The sequence below is a fragment of the Onychomys torridus genome, chromosome X (genome assembly GCF_903995425.1).
Source record: "Onychomys torridus chromosome X, mOncTor1.1, whole genome shotgun sequence".
In the NCBI taxonomy this organism is placed as follows: Eukaryota; Metazoa; Chordata; class Mammalia; order Rodentia; family Cricetidae; genus Onychomys; species Onychomys torridus.
The window spans coordinates 74,995,113-75,013,607 of NC_050466.1; the positions used below are offsets into that span (position 1 = coordinate 74,995,113).

The following is an 18,495-nucleotide window of genomic DNA, read 5'->3' on the forward strand; positions in this document are numbered from 1 at the left end:
TGCATATTTTGTGAGCATGCAGAAAACAGACACCTAGTTTCTGTGAGACAATGGGAAATTGAATATGTCCCTTGTGAAAGAAGCTCACCGTTATTAAAAAATCAAGTTTTCCTCCACTTATTCTAATTGGCAGATTTTAATATTTAGGTAATCTGTATGTGTTACAGAATAAAGGAATAAGTTAGAGCTGGTTAAATTATGGGCAGGACATTGCTTAGTTAAAATATCTTATGTTCAGTGTGAGAAGGAAAGTTCTTATCAGTTGTGTATTTATATAATACACACACACACACACACACACACACACACACACACACACACACACATATGTATATATATAGTCATCATTGAAGTTTGCCTGAAAAGTTGGCCTTGTAGCACGAATCTTAAAAAGTCTTCTTAATAGAAGCAAACCCAGAGCCAGGTATTGAGTTGAATGCTGAAAGATCAGAGAAACAGAACAAGCTACAGCTAACCTCACCTCCCCAATTCCTCAGCTGATCTTGTTCCTCAAACTGGAATCCTCGCCTGAGTCCTGCTGATAAAAACTAAAAGCTTAAAAAGGCTCTAGTTCCTGGCCCTCTGCTTCCTGCCATCCCTTCCTGGGATTAAAGGCATGTGTCACGATGCATGTAGGTTTCCAGCATGGCTTTGAACTCACAGAAATCCAAACAAATATCTGCCAGGCAAGCATTTGGATTAAGGGCATGGGGCATGTACTACCACTGTCTGATTTTTGTGTTTACTTAAAATGGCTTTCTAATTCCTTAATCTCCAGGCAAACTTTATTTATTAACATACAAATAAAATATCACCAATTTCATCACAAATAAAATATCACCACATTTCCCTATTTTTTGTCTAATAAAAATTAAAAAGTTATAAATTATATAAGAAAAACTATATACATTAAGTACAATAACTATATACAATTTGTATAAGCAATAAATATATCAGCAATGTCTAGTCCATTTGCATTTGACAAATTCAGAGAAAATATACCATTATCTATTCTTATTGGTAAGTCCAAAATTTATCTGATTCACCAGCCTTATTTTTGCAGATAAGAGCAGAAAGTCTTACATCCTAGGATACAATTTCCTACCAAAGTGCAGTTTATATACTCAGAAGTATTTAGACAATTATAACAATAGTTATCTTGCAGATACTATGATAGTGACCTGAAATTTACAGAGAGATTGATCTAATGGAATTTCAGGTTTTTGTAGTAAATGGTTAGCAGAAGAGATAGGTACTGAAGACAATTTTAACAGAAACAAATAAATAACCTAACAATGGCTATCATATATCAAAGGTCCATGGTATAAACAATATTCTGCCATATGCATTTTGCTTTTCTAATTCAAAGTGCATAATATTGCTTCTTGATTGAAAAGAACTAATTGTTAAATAACCATTGAAATTATCCAAGGACTTTCCAAAGACATTATACATTATGTAGGATTATTGTGAACAATATGTTAGAGGAATAACAAGAGAGACAAGGAACGTTGCCTGGAGAAGTAAAGGAAAGTATTTCAAAAATATGAAAATGAATACAAATTGGAAAGACAGAGAGAAAGCTTGGTGGTGAATTAGGATGTTCATATTTCTCCTAAAGAAATAGGACAGAGATAGTGAGTGCACTATGTATGTAAGTGAATAGGAAAGAGGATGAAAGGAAAGAAGGAGGAGGAAGAATTAGGAAGAATCCTAGGACATTAAATATCGTATGTAGAAGTTCAGGTATAGTCTATGATCAATGCAATCAACAGAACACTTTTCAGAATCACCCAAATGGGTTCTTAAAGCTTTAGACCTTCCCTTTCTCCTAAGTCTATATGGTAATGTGTCAATACCTGGATGTTCTATATTCTGTTAAATGACTGTCCCAAGACAACTTCCAGACATACGAATTTATAAACCTATCTCTAGGCCTTTGTTTCTTATATCAGAATCACTGGAAAGGTTTATTGATAAGGGCTACACCCAGTGAGTCTGAGTCATTCTAGAAAATTGATGTTTATCAATTTTTTTAGATGTGGACTATTGTCTTATGCTGGCACGTGATTTCATTGAGCCTGAATTTTAGAATATCTCTTTATACATATTGGCCTATATACTAAAAAAATTCATGCAAAAACAATAAAGCTAGTTAGGCAGTAGTTAAGCATATGTATATTTGCCAACGAATTGGCCTCAAGACATGTCACAGAGAACATATGTAATACTAGAGCTTTGTTCTCTATTTGTGATGAAATCAACATCCCTTACTCTTTACTTCAAAATTATTGGACTAAAATCAAATGAATTCAAGAAATCCTAAAACACGTTACTTGTTATATTTTCCTTTTAAACAAGTTACTGTGATCTTTGCAGTTTTGTCCATTGCCTTTCATACCCGCCTCTCACCAGTTATGCACTTCTTCACTTTTAATAGAATGAAAGAACTACGTTAGCATCTTTGTGAAAACTGTGCTTGAAGACAAAGGCTTACAGAACAAACATTATTTAGCAGATTTACCAAGTTTTTGACTGAGAGCCGCCCTCTTGTCATCTCCCAATTTGCTGCTGGCAGGCTGTATAAAACAGATAAAAGCATGAGAATTGTGTAAACACAAGCAACTTCCATTTCAGGTCAGGGCCAGTGCCACCACCTTTAGGTGGAGACATCAGAAGCAGGAAGTATCTAACCAGCTGCAGGGTGTAGCAGGAATCTTAGATGGTCTTATTAATAAAATTAAACCTGAGGTCAGTTATTGGGGTGAATGCTGAAAGATCAGAGAAGCAGAATAAGCCACAGCTTCCTCACCACAACAGTTCCTCAGCTGATCCTGTTTCCTCAGACTGGATGCTTCTGAGTCATCATCCAAATGGATCTCAGCTGAACTGCTGCTCCAAAGCCTAAAAGCTTAATCAGCCAAATGCTTCTAGTTCCTGGTTTTTATGCCTTATATACCTTTCTGATTTCTGACATCACTTCCTGGGATTAAAGGTTCACTTCTTGAGATTAAAGGTGTGAGTCTCCATGCCTGGCTGTTTCCAGTGTGGCTTTAAACTCACAGAGATCTGCCTGGCTCTGCCTCCCCAGTGCTGGGATTAAAGGCATGTGCTACCACTGCCTAACCTCTATGTTTAATATTGTGGCTGGTCTATTCTCTGACCCCAGATAAGTTTATTAGAGTGTACAATATTTTGAGGAACACAATACCACCACAGCAGGGAGAATACTCCACTGAGCTAAACCAAGATAAAGAACTGATACAATACCAGATCAGCCTTTTTGCTTCTGTTCCCTAAGTGTGAATATATTATCTGTGCTGATTAAGAGTCGGTAGATAAAATGCCTCTTTGTGACTATATACTTTCCTGGCTTAGTTATTATTTTCATATCTTGTGATGTTATATCCAAATATAGTATACATAAATACCATTTATATCATTGTAGATAGAACAAATGTTTATATAGCAGCATTTGACAAAGAGAAGGGACTTCCAAACTGCATATTATTCTGTATAATTCATTAACTACCAAATAATATCCATATGCCCAGGCTTATTCCTTACCTAGTGTACTAGATGCATTTATAATGATGGTCATAAATTCTAATATTACTGTCTCAAAGTGACTGAAATTTGGATCCAGGTAGCCAGAATTTCAGCAATTTGGTTTGGCCAATAATTGTGAAAGGTGTATAAATCAGGGATGCAAGGGTTTGGTCGCTATTAAAGTACATTCCATGCCCATCAATCTTGTATGGGTTGTTAATCAACCAGTGTGGCTCATTAACCACCCTTGGAGTATCAGAATACAATTCCAAGTCATCCTGACAATTGAAGACAATGCCAGCAGAATATGTATGAGTTTAGTTAGGTTAAATGGAAACAAGCAGCCTTAAGCCTTGACAACAAGAGAAATCAATAGTGGAAGAGGTCACAATACCCATGGCAAGTTCATTTAAAATCATTTCTCCATTTCTCCCTGTGTTCACAAATGTTTTGAAATTCATTTACTCTCTAGCCACTTGTTTATCCTTCAAATGTGGTGATTCAAAAGACAATTTATTCACAGATAAATTCCCCCTTATAATACAAAATCTATTTCCTATTGTTTCATTCTAGAAAATTAAAAAAATATTATTCCAAGCAATAAGTTGTGATAAATAGGTAATGACCCAATCTTATCCTCAGCAGTCCTAGTAAGAGTAGGCTGAACTGGATTTTTTTGTTGAGGTCTTTGATCCACTTGGACTTAAGTTTTGTGAATGGTGACAAATATGGATGGATCTATTTGCAATCTTCTACATGTTGACATCCAGTTATGTCAGCACCATTTGTTGAAGATGCTTTCTTTTTTTCCATTGTACAGTTTTGGCTTCCTTGTAAAAATATCAGGTGTTCATACTTGTGCAGATTAATGTCAGAGTCTTCAATTCTATTCCATTGGTCCACATGTCAGTTTTATGTCAAGCTTATTTTTATTACTATAGCTCTATAGTAGAGATGGAAGTCAGGGCTCATGATGCCTCCAGAGGTTGCTTTATTGCACAGGCTTCTTTTAGCTATCCTGGATTTTTTTTTTTCATATGAAGTTGAGTATTGTTATTTCAAAGTCTGTGAAAAAATTGTGTCAGGATTTTGATGGGGATTGCATTAAATATGTAGATTGGTTTAGGTAAGATTGCCCTCAAGACCCAGCTATAGCACTCTTGGGCATATACCCAAGGAATGCTCAAACATACCACAAGGACATATGCTCAACTATGTTCATAGCAGCATTATTTTTAATAGTCAGAACTTGGAAACAACCTAGATTCTCCTCAACTGAAGAATGGATTAAGAAAATGTGGTACATATACACAATGGAGTACTACTCAGCAGAGAAAAACAATGACATCGTGAGGTTTGCAGGCAAATAGATGGAACTAGAAGATATCATCCTGAGTGAATTAACCCAGACTCAGAAGGGCAAACTTGGTAGTACTCTCTCATAAGTGTATACTAGATGTAAAGCAAAGGATAACCAGACTGCAATCCACAGCTCCAGCGAGGCTAGTTAGCAGGTAGGACCTTAGAAAGGACACATGGATTGCCCAGCAAAGGAGAAATAGATGAGATCTTCATGAACAAACCAGGGGTGAGGTGGGTAACGGAAGGCAAGGGATGGGGGATAAGAACATAGGGGAACAGGAAGTTTGAGCTAGAACAGGGACAGAGTGGAAGAGTGTAGCATGAATCTTAACTGGTCTTATTAATAAAAACAAACTCAGGGCCTGGTATTGGGGTGAACGCTGGAAGATCAGAGAAGCAGAATAAGCCACAGCTACCTCACCTTGTCAATTCCTCAGCTGATCCTGTTTCCTCAGACTGGATGCCTCTCAGCTGAACTGTGCTACTCAAAAGTCTAAAAGCTTAACCAGCCTAGTTCAGGTCCTTATGCCTTATATACCTTTTTGCTTTCTGCCATCACTTTCTGGGATTAAATGCATGAGTCACCATGCCTGGCTGTTTCAAGTGTGGCTTTAAACTCACAGAGATCCAGATGGATCTCTGCCTCCCAAGTGATAGGATTAAAGTAAAGTGTAGCACCATTTTCTGGCCTCTATATCTAGAAGCTGTTCTGTTCTCTGACCCCAGATAAGTTTAATAGGGTCACACAATATTTTGGGGAACACAGTACCACCACAGGAGAGCAAGGAAAGAGATACCATGATAAATGAAGATAAAAGAACTGGTTCCCAGAATTCTCCTCTCTCTTTGTCCCACCTATACTTCCTGCCTGGCTACTGCCAATCAGCACTTTATTTATTAACCAATCAGAGCAACACATTCACAGCATACAGAGTGATATCCACAGCAGCTTGTGAGAATTTGTATTACACGTTTTGATTTTCTAATGAGGTGACTGTGTGTTCAAACCTAAGAATTCACTTTGAGCACTGATGCGGGTCATAATGATGATCTTCACCAAGAAACCCCATTTTGAGAACTAATGCACCAGGGATGCAAAAAATGGCAACAGCTCTCTGTCTTTCTTGGAACCACTGTAGTTGTTCGAACTAGTTTTAGCAAGTGATTCCTATTCCTTCCACAAACTGGTACTCTGTTATTTTTAGGACTCTGATGGAGAGAGAAAGTCAGCTTAGAAGAGTTAATTCTGCTTTTTACACAATTGAAAACCAGAAACGTTGTTGGGATAAACTACAGAATAGAGCTTTCCTTGTTTAATAAAGTAAAATACTAAGTTTTTACTGTGTAAATTGTGTTCTGTACTAACATCTCCTCAATTAATAAAGTCACTAGGAGTAATGTTAGTAGAAGATCTTGTAAGTAGAAGAGGCACAGGTTTACAAGTGCCAGAAAATTGATATGCTAGGCTTAAAACACTGTAGTTATATATGTATATATATATATATATATATATATATATATATATATATATATATATATATATATATATATATGTGTGTGTGTGTGTGACTAATATATATATAGTATAATTTTTTTCCTACTGGGTGGTGGTGGCACATGCCTTTAATCCCAGCACTCAGGAGGCAGAGGCAGGCAGATCTCTGTGAGTTCGAGGCCAACTTGGTCTACAAAGTGAGTTCCAGGAAAGACACAAAGCTACACAGAAAAACCCTGTCTCGAAAAACCAAAGAAATTTTTTTCCTTTCCTTTTACATACCAACTCCTGTTCCCCCTCCCTCCTCTTCCCCTACTCCCCTCAACCCCTATCTTACCCCCATCCCCTTCTCACAGAGGGTAAGGTCTCCCTTGGGTAGTCAAAATAGCCTGTCATACCATATTGTTGACAGACCTAACATCTCCCCTCTGCATCAAGGCTGAGTAAGGCATTGTACCATGTCATATATGTATATACATATATGAGGGCTACTGATTTTTTTTTACTTAATCTTGTATCAGCTACTTTACTGAAATTGTATATCAGCTATAGGAGTTCCCTGATGGAAATTTTAGTGTCACTTATGTATACTGTCATATCTTCTGCAAATAATGCTAGTTCGGCCTCTTTCTTTCCAGTTTATATCCCCTTTATCTCCTTGAATTGTCTTACTGCTTTAGCTATGTAGAGACTTGACAGCCTTGTCTTGTTCCCAATTGTAATGAAATTGCTTTGGGTTCTTTCCACTTAATTTGATGGTGGCTATAGGATTGTCGTAAATTGCCTTAATTATGTTTAGGTATGTTCCTTGTATTCCTCCTGATCTCTGTATTACTTTTATCATGAAGGGGTGTTGGATTTTTGTCAAAGGCCTTTTATGCATCTAATGAGATGATCATGTGTTTTTTCTTTCTTTCAGTTTATTTATATGGTTGATTACATTTACTGATTTGTGTATATTGATTCATCCCTGCACCTCAGGGATGAAACCTACTTGATCATGGTTGATGATCTTTTAGATGTATTTCTTAGATTCAGTTTGCAAATATTTTATTAAGTATTTTTGCATCTATGTTCATGAGTGAAATTTGCCTAAATTATTTCTTTTTTGAGTCCTTATGAGGTTTTGGTATGAGGATAATTGTGTACTCATAAAATGAATTGGGCAATTTTCTTCTGATTCTGTTTATTTTCTGGAGTCATTGGAGGACTATTGGCAATAACTCTTCCCTTAAAATATGTAAGAATTCTGTACCAAAAAAATCTGACCCCAGGCTTTTTTTGATTGGGAAATCTTTAATGACTGTTTCTACTTAATTAGGAGTTATAGGTCTATTTAAATTGTTTATCTGATCTTGATTTAAATTTGGTAAGTGGTATCTATCAAGAAAATTATCCATTTCCTTTTGATTTACCAACATGTTGGAATATAGGTTTGCAAAGTATGTGCTTATGATTTTCTGGATTTCCTTGGTGTCCTTTTTTTCAGATGTAAACATGGTTTAATATATCATTGTACTTAACAATTGAACAACCATGAGCTATATTATGATTCTATTTTACAGAAGGTTAAATACATTTACAGAGCATTCTGCAATTAAATATCAAAATGTAGAGTTTGAATAAGGATGTTTTCACCTTATATGAACATGTTTCTAATTATATTTTAGTTGCCCCAACCCATAACACTAGTGGACTATTATCCTAGTAGGAAGTTGAATTCCATAACTGAAGTGTCTTTTCTCCTTAAATTTTGGAAGTTCAAGGTTTTCTCTTACTTCTCCTTAGTCATAGGATATTATTTAACTAACTATAGGCTGTGTGAAAATGTAATTATACTGATGGTTTATCAGTCTTCAAATTATAGACACATGAAGTAATTGATAACATTTGATCCAACTAGCAAACCTGTAAACACCTTAGTTCCACGGGACTTCACTCTTTCCCCTCACTAGACTAAAGATCAAGCTACACAATTGTCTTGGTATCTGTTCTATGCTTCCCTTTTCAGTTCTGATTTCATTAATTTGGATCTTCTCTTTATTTAGTTTGGATAAGGATTTATCTTGTTGATTTTCTTAAAGAACCAACTCTTGTTTCATTGATTCTTTGTATTGTTCTCTTTGTTTCCATTTTATTAGTTTCAGCTGCCAGTTTATTTTTTGTCTTCTACTCTTATAGGGTGCACTCACTTCTTTTTATTCTAGAGCTTCCACATGAGCTTTTAATTTGCTAGTATGAATTCTTTCCAAATTTTTCATTTAACATTGGTGCTTAGTACTATGAGCTTTGCTGTTAGCATCACTCACAATGTGTCCCCTAAGTTTAAGTATGCTATGTTTTCATGTTCATTGAATTCTAGAATGTATTTTTTTTTATTTCTGTCATGACCCATTTTTCATTAAGCAGAGAACTGTTCAGTTTCTATAAGTTTGTAAACCTTTATGTTCTTCCCATGGATTTTGATATTTAGTCCGTGGCATTCTGATAGGATGCAAGAAGTTATTTCAATTTTCTTTTATATTTAAAACTTGCTTTCTGTCCAAATATATGGTCAATTTTGGACAAAGTCCCATGAGGTGCAGAGAAGAAGGTATATTCTTTTGTGTTAGGGTGAAATGTTCTTTAAATATATGTTAGGCCCATTTGGTATATAACATTTTTTAACTCCAGTATTTCTCTGTTTAATTTTTGTCTGGATGGCCTGTCCACTGGTGAGATTGGAGTATTGAAGTCTCCCATTATCAGTGTGTGAGGGTCAATATGTGATTTAAACTGTAGTGTGTTTCTTTTACAAACTTGAGTTCTCTGTTTGGGACATAGAGGTTAAGAATTGAAATGTCTTCGTGATGATTTTTTCCTTTGAACATGTAGTGTCCTTCCCTATCTCTTTTGATGAGCTTTGGCTTGAATTCTATTTTGATAGATATCAAAATGACAATATTAGTTTGCTTCTTAGGTCAATTTTCTTGGAATATCTTGTTCCATCCATTTACCCTGAAGTAATGTCTATTCTTGATGTTGAGGCCTGGTTCTTGGATGTAGCAGAAGGATTGATCCTGTTTTTCCAGCCATTCTGTTACTCTCTCTTTTTTTGTTTTTTAATTGGGTGATTGAGACCATTTATATTGAGAGATATCAATATCCAATGTTTTCTTATTGTTATTGTTTCGTTGTTTGTGGTGGTCTGTGCACGCTTCCTTGATTTTGATTTTGTGGGTTTAAGATTGTTTTCTATGTTTCAATGGGTATAGTTAGCCTGCTTAGGTTGGAGTTTTCCTTCTAGCTCCTCCTGTAGGGCTAGATTTTTAGATTTTATTTAAAATTGGCTTTATCATGGAACATTTTGTTTTCTCCATCTATGATGATTGAAAGTTTTTCTGGATATAGCAGTCTGACATCCCGCCGCCAGCCCTTTCCCCCATTCCCATCTCCTTCAGGGCAAAGCCTCCCCTGGGGATTCAGCTCAACCTGGTAGATTCAGTCCAGGCAGGTCCAGTCCCCTCCTCCCAGGCTGAGCATGTGTCCCTGTGTAAGCCCCAGGTTCCAAACAGCCAGCTCATGCACTAAGGACAGGTCCCGGTCCCACTGTCTGGATGCCTCCCAAACATTTCAAGCTATTCAACTGTCTCACTTATCCAGAGGGCCTGATCCAGTTGGGGGCTCCTCAGCTTTTTGCTCATAGTTCATGTGTTTCCATTAGTTTGGCTATTTGTCCCTGTGCTTTTCCAATCTTGGTCTCAACAATTCTCGCTCATACAATCCCTCCTCTTTCTAACACGAGAAAATTTACTCCTGAAAATTTGATGTGTCAACCTATGTATTCAAGGAGAGCAAACTTCATCTTCAACTTGGGCTCCTCTGATTAAATTTACAAGGAGCAGATTATACTAAGGAGACAAAGCTTATCCACATAAGTCTGTTGAACATCTTAACAACAGGAACATATTATAACATCAAGGACAAAACATTTGGAAAACTATTGAGAAATAAATAAAATGCATGAATTAAAGATGAAGCTTATTTATGCATATTCTCTTCCAAATAATATTTTTTCATATTTGTTGATGGGAAGTCTGCATGAAAACCCTGTTCAAAGTGAGTTACATCAACAGTGAGGGTACATTATAGACACTGTTGTTCAGGCTCCAATTAAATAGTATTTTCTGAGTATTTCCTGTGATTATTCATTACTAAATGGTAAAAATTGTTCTCATAGTAAGAATCATTATTAAAACCAATATGGTTCCTCAGAATTGAAACAATAAAATTCAAAAAGGAATTAAAGGGAAAATCTTTTCTCCAACATAAAAGGTAACATAAGATTTTCTTGGAGGGTATATATGTAGAGATGATCAAAAATAAGGACAACCATAAAAATTCAAGAGAGTATGGCCTTTCCTAGAAAAATAAGTCCAAAATAATTTGACATCAGGATTTTAAAGAAAGCTTTGAGATGGATAGAATCAATGAAGTCAAGGAGAAGTTATGTGGAAGAAATGGCAAACTTAAAGTGAATATTCAAAGATAAACATTTTTATGTGCATTGGTGTTTTGCCATGGGTGTCAGGTCCCCTGTAGCTAGAGTACACACAATTATGAGCGGCTATGTGGGAGATGATAATTAAAACTGGGTCCTCTGGAAGAACAATCAGTGCTCTTAACCACTGAACCATCTCTCCAGTCGCTCAAAGATCAATTTTAGTGTGGTTATTGAGCATAGGTAAAAGGTCAAACAGGAGTAGAGAGACAAATTAGAGAAGACTTATAATGTAGACATGCAAAGAGATAGTCATCGCTTCAGGTTATCCAGACACCATTTTCACAAGTCAGTACACTACCAGTTATGTCTGTGGTTTCAACATATTTAATAACCTCAGTAGCTTCTGAGGCTAAATACAAGTGACAAATATGGATTCATTATTCTTTGGTAAGATGTGGTTATAGATTAAATGTTTCTTGGCTAAATAAAAACACTGTATCATTTGGATTAATTTCTTGTGTAATCTCGCAGTAGAACCTTATTATTGATACTTATACAATAAAAAGAGGAGACAACTTTTATTCAACATCCATATACTTTGAAAGAAAATCTCAAAGGACTGGGAAAAGGAATTATACAGTTCTTAATATTTCATAGACATGACAGAGTTGAAATATATATCACGTAATAAAATTATTTGTGAATGACTGACAGGAGTGACAGCATCAGGTCAAGGTTTGATAAAGAACTTTAGTTTTTCTTGTGTTCTAGAAATTAAAATTGGACTGAATAAATTGCAAGAGTTGTTTGTGAAATGAAAGGAAAAACACAGGGAAAAAAGCTCACAGAGGAGTAGATCTGCCATAGCAGTTTTTTATTTTTTTGTTTTTTTGGTTTATTTTTGTGAGATGACTGAGTTCCTCTGGTTTTGTTTCATTTTGTTTTGTTTTTTCTTGCAATCATAATAGGGTGGTTTTTGATATGCCAGATACTGTGATACCTGGAAATGATGTATAAAAAAAGATTACCAATGAAATCATACCATTTTCTATAGATGCCCTGGAAAGCCATTTTTGTTCACTGCATTTCATTACTTACAAGATGGATATTGTCTGTAATATCTCTGACAGTAGATATGCTCAGAGTTAATGTTATAATTATGAATTAAGTATTATTTCCTGTTCACACAAAGATTAGATGACACCAATTGATATTGCAGTCAATTTAATTGTTAAATTACTTTTATGGAAATCATTGAAATAAGAAAAAGTTAAATACATGAACTCTAGTCCTGATTGTCTATTAACAATACCTAGGTTTTTTTCTATTTGGCTCAGTAATTGTCTTTCAAATTCCTTATGAGTAAACTTCCAAAATGTTACTTCAGATATAATAGTCTGAAGTGTCTGGGGAACACGTGTATTTAAAAAAAAAAGTTGCTATATTTGGACACAGGGCATGAGATTACCAGGTATTTGGACACAGGGCATCAGATTACCAGGTATCCACTTATCACGTAAGGATGAATGGAAAAGCTTGACAGGAAGCTATCATTTCTTTAGAATAATGTTGATTTTTGGTGTGCCTAAAAACTCTGAGACACACCAAATAATAATCTGCAACATAATATGCAGCATTCAGTGTTGAAAGAATATAGGTTTCATCTTTTATTTCTAACTTTCAATATGATAAAAACCTCTCTGATTTTTTAAAGCTTTTCCAATACCTAAAGCCCAATGGTAACCACATCCTTTTTATGTATCTTATTTATGTATCTCTGACACAAACTCTTCATAAAATCTGTACTCCTTACCATGAAGTAAATAATTCACCAAAAATACTTTGTGTCTACAACTAACATGGCACCCTTGGCTCCTGTGGTATTATGTATACTCACTATAGAGCCTATTGTTGCTCCACAATTACAATAGATTTTCTGTTCCATTGTCTGTTTTCTCATGTATTCCCCATGTAAATGCCACTCACTTCTCTAAATCACTGTCCCTAGAACATCACCATTAGCATCCTATGTGAATGTGACAGGAATATATCATTGGGCCCTATTTCAGATCTGCTAGATCAGTTGGGGTAAAGGCTAGCATTACACATTTCAATAATCCCTCTAAGTGATTGGATAGACACTACTATTTGAAAAACATTGGTCTAAAGCATTATTTCATGGCCTTCTTCTAGCAATTATTAAATTGAACTACAGGGACAGAATCTCCTTGAAACTCAAGAACATTTATTTGCCATCTCTATCATCATGGTATAGTACTCTATTTAGCCCATAAATAAACCACAATAAATGATTTCTGTGCCAATAAATAAGTTAATCACATATATTCTTTCTTGACCTTGAGGTATCTGAATTTTCTTTGCAGAAGAAAATATAGCCTTGTGAAGTAAGGATAGAATAATTTATTGTCAAATATAATAAAATAATAGATGCCATATAATGCTTGCTAGGTTCTGTTCTCTAGGAAAAAAATTGTACATGACATCTGATAAAAGAAAGATTACTGGTGAGTGAGTCATCTGAAAAAAGTTTTACTACAAAAAAAATGGAAATATGCAAAAAGATTTCAGTCTCTTACAAGGAGATCTGAGCTGATGAAAACACATGGTTTTGTGAAGAATGGATATTTGACACAGAATGCCAGTCTACATATTAAGATTTGAGAAAGATACAAAGAAAGAATGATTGTGTTGATAGAAAGTTGTATGAGCAAACTAAGTTTATATCAAAGAGAATATAGATTTAAAAAGTTTGACTGAACAAGAATTTTGTATAATGTAGTTAATAGCTCTAGATAACCCATGCTATTATTAGCCTGTCACAGAAATACATACAGGTGTCATGTATTAGTTTCTTTATGGAGCCAAAGTAAGTTTTGGCTTATCTTTTCAACAAACTGGTCATAATTGATTATGTTATAGTTGTATTTACTAAAACGATGTTTTAGAAATAGCAGTTACTATGATTTATTTAATTCTTAGGAGCTATAATTCTAACAAACAAATTGTCCCAAAACAGACCTTTGCGAAAGAGTTTTTGGAAATAGTCAGTGAGAAAAGATTGGACCATGTGTTTCTGCCTAGATAGAAAAAAAAAATGAGTTGAGTTCCTGTCCTTTAAAACTATATTTTTCAGCTACTTGATGCATATATTCATGTCCTAGGATTATTCTGAGGTGCTACATGTTTATGTGGAAGTATGACCTTATTGAGTTGTTTTATGAATCTTTACTATACACATTTAGGTTTGGGGAACATACTATCTATGATATCATATATATATATATATATGCTGTTGTTTCTTAAATGAACATGATTACTATAGTCTATTTTAGGCATTTAAGTGGATACTCTTTCTACAATTTCCATTTTATTTACATATGAATTTTAATTTGAGTTATCTGCCTTGAGGTATTTCCACTGGAAAAATCAAAGACATGTCCAGTTTCTTTCTTTAGCTTTTGTCATAATACCATCTGCCTCTTCTTTTCCTGACATAAGCAATAGCACTTTTGTGAAGTCAGGTCAAGTTCCAGAATTAAGAGTAGTAAACACTCTACCACCAGTCATATCCAGGAACTTGAAATATATATTTATGAAAAATAAAATACCCTTCTTGTGATTACATTGGCATTTTGCATGCATCATTATGCTTTTTCTCCTAAGGAAGCTTGCCATGTGGAATTGGAGCCATTGGTCACTTCTTTTGTCGATAAAAGCTGTCACCTGGGAAAAGTAGGAGAAATTACATTCTCTAGTTCCCGTTTAAAGGAAGAGAACAATATGGGAAGTTGTTTTTTATCAAAAATTATTGAAACTACTTTATGTTTATAAGTTACAAGTCAATAATTTGTACAGTTTGCAAGGCAAAATAATGAAAACTACTTCAGTTGAAGCTAAGCAGACACTGCTGATCCAATGTTTATTCATTTAAACCTGGTGGATTCAGTACAGGCAGGTCCAGTCCCCTCCTTCCAGGTTGAGCAAAGTGTCCCTGTGTAAGGCCAAGGTTCCAAACAGTCAGCTCATGCGCTAAGGACAGGTCCTGGTCCCACAGCCTGGATGCCTCCCAAACAGTTCAAGCTATTCAATTGTCTCACTTATCCAGAGGGCCTGATCTAACTGGGGGCTCCACAGCCTTTGGTTCATAGTTCATGTGCTTGCATTTGTTTGGCTCTTTGTCCCTGTGCTTTTTGCAATCTTGGTCTCAACAATTCACACTCTTATAGTCCCTCCTCTTTGTCGACAATTGGACTCCTGGAGCTCCACCTGGGGCCTGGACGAGGATCTCTGCATCCACTTCCATCAGTTATTGGATGAGAGTTCCAGCATGACAGTTAGGGTGTTTGGCCATTTGATCACCAGACTAGGTCAGTTCAGGATTTCTCTCGACCATTGCCTGTAGTCTACAGTGAATGTATCATTGTGGATTTCTGGGGAACTCTCTAGCCCTTTGCTTCTTCCTGTTCTCATGTGGTCTTCATTTATCATGGTCTCTTATTCCTTGTTATCCCTTTGTGTTCTTGATCCAGCTGTGATCTCCTGCTCCCCTAAGCTCTCTTTCCCTTGAACCTTGCCCTTCATTACTCCCACTGACGTCCAGTTGTTCATGTAGATCTTATCCTTTTCTCTGTCATTGGGCGATCCCTGTATCTTTCTTAGGGTCCTGTTTTTTAGGTCGCCTCCCTGGATTTGTGAGTAGCAATCTAGTCATCATTGTTTTACATCTAGTATCCTACTATGAGTGAGTACATACCATGTTCGTTGGTTTTTGAGCACTTAACCTCATACAGGTGGGGGTTCAGGCCATGCTCTGGGAATTTGTTTTGTCCACTTGCATTTGTACTCAGTGTAAGCTGTGCAAGTGCTCAGCTGCACAGTAAGGCCTTTTAAAACAGCCAAGCCTCTATATGCTGAGCCTACCCAAGAGACACTGATTGCCAGGAAGCCACTTGTTTGGAACTTTTAAAAAGCTTTTTCGGGCCTTATGTGGATAAGAATGGTGTGATGTTTGGTGCCATATGTAGCAGTAATTTTTTGGGGGGACCACTAGCCTGGAAATTCATTTCACTTGTGTAATTAATTTGTTTCTATAGAAAATGTGTGGATGAGGGCAGGCTATACAGTACATTTAGGACAGTACTGGCCTATCATGTACTAAATGTGGGTAAGATCCAGTTATATGCCCAATATAAAAGAAAACTAAGAGTGGCAGATCATCCCTATAAGCCCAGCATTCAGGAGGTAGAACAGGTGAGTCAAATTTAAGGTAATCCTCAGCTACCTAAGAGTTCCAGGCCACCATGAGCTATGCAAGACCTTGTCTTAAAAAACAAGCAAATAATGAACAAGCAAATAAAAAACATGTAAGAATTCATTGAAAGAAATAACTAATAGGTAAGATGTAGCCAATCAGAGAAAAACAAACAAAATCTTGATGGTGTAAAATTATGTTCTAAAATATATAAAGGTGCATTTCAGAATAAACAAACTACATGAAACCTAAGTCATAAAATTGAAAATATAGTAGACATTGAAAAATAATCTTTGGAGAGCTAGTGAGATATTAGGAATATAATATTTGATGAGTTATTAGGAATATATGGCTGCTGGCAGAGTCAGATTTCTTAAAGAATGTAACCCTTGTGAATCTACTCATAATTCAGTAGATGACACAATATTCATGATCATACAGAAAGCGCTAAGTGGATTTAGTTGGTTTAAAGACCACACAGGTAAATGAGAGGGGAATAGTGGTGGAGATTACAGAATAATTGAAAAGGTAAGTGTAGAAGTGGACTAGATCAAAATGCATTACATGCATGCATGATATTTTTAAACAATCAAAAATGGAAAAGGAAAATCTAATATGCATACCTGGTAGATATGACAGGTTCAATATTATTGAAGATATTTGTGTATGTTTGTTAACAATTTGCCACTTGCTCTCCCTTAAAACTGGATCTATATGGAAGTGGGGAGGAACTGGGAGGAATAGGGGGAAGAGAAACAATAATCAGAATATATTGGATGAAAAAATTTATTTTCCAATAAAAAGAAAAAAATAATGAAAATATTAAGAGTTAAAAAAAGAAACCTCACAAATCTAAAGCAACAAATATGAGTTTATACTGGATCAATAAAAACATAATAATTATATAAAGGTGCAGGACTATTATAGTCTAACAACTGTTAGTTTTGTGTCCCATGTAGTCTATAATTTCTTATGTGAAAATTCAACACAAAACCTTATAATTGACCCTTGTTAATCCATATAATTTACTAGACAACCAATTCAACAATGTCAAGTTCATTGTCCATGTTTTTCTAGTATCCATTCTCAGGATGGATACAGTGAGTGACATAAAATCAGCAGTCTAAAATTGTTCAATAATGGAAAAGGAGGAAATTCACAGGAAGAAATAGACATTATGGACAGCAGACAAATCTAGTTCTGCTTAAAAAAACTGAATGTGTGAAATGATTCTTCTACCTCTAATATTCTTTGATTTGATAATTTCCGCAATTGCATTTTCTTTAATAAATTTTGCATGACATTAGCTATTATTGTACAAGATATTACTTTGTTCTAATCTCTTTTTCACTCTAAGAAATAAAAGTATCAAATGAGTTTCTCATTTTCTCTCATTATTGATCCATATCTCTTTCAATATTCCTGTGATTCATTTTGCCATGGCATAGTAAATTAGTATTTGGTGAAGAAACCATACATCTATGTCTTCTATCTATATAGAATTCTCAATAAAAATAAAACACATATCACCGTGCTATTCTAGGTGCATGGAATATCAAGATGTTGAAACCTGTGCTCTGGCTGTTGCTGCTTCTTGGGGAGATGGAATGGGCAGAGGCTTCCCATTCAGATAACTTTGTAAGCAAGGAAGTACAGAATGAATCAGATTGCATGAACCATTAGCTAAGAAGTATATATTGCCACTAAGAGCAAAAAGAATGACATTGGTTTATTTTCAAAATCTTTGAGTATATATAAGCATAGTAAAAAATATATGAAGCTCATTATTACTTTGTATAGAAAGTCACTTTTTATATTTAGTACATTTTTGATTTAAAACATTTTAGCCATGTTTTCTTATATAAATACAGAATGGTAGCATTCATATTTTATGAAAATAAAATGATAATAATTCTTGGTAGCATGATATCTTCATTTTATTTTATTTTATTTTACATTCCAGCCATAGTATCCCCCCTCCTCTCCTCCCATTCCCTTCCCCCACTTCCCCTCTCACACCCCCTCCATTAACTCCTCCTATGTTTCTGTTTAGAGTGGGTCAGGCCCTCCCCCAGCACATTAAATTGCAATAAGGCTAAACACCTCCCCTTGTATTTAGGCTGAGCAAGGCAATCCAGTATGACAAATAGGTTCTAAGAACCAGCTATCTTATTTGGGACAATCTCTGCTCCCATTGTTAGGAGTCCCATAGGAAGACCAAGCTACACAACTGTCACATATATGTAGAGGACCTAGGTCAGTCCCATGCAGGCTTCCTGGCTGTTGTTTCAGAGTGTGAGTTCCTATGTTAGTTGATTCTATGGGTTTCCTTAT

At 35.5% G+C, this 18,495-nt stretch overlaps 1 protein-coding gene across 4 annotated transcripts in view; it reads left to right on the forward strand.

Moving 5' to 3' along the window:
* The window catches only part of Dmd (dystrophin), a 1,920,150-nt gene that overhangs the window by 934,040 nt on the left and 967,615 nt on the right, over positions 1-18,495 (forward strand). The gene's annotated exons all lie outside the window — the stretch shown is intronic.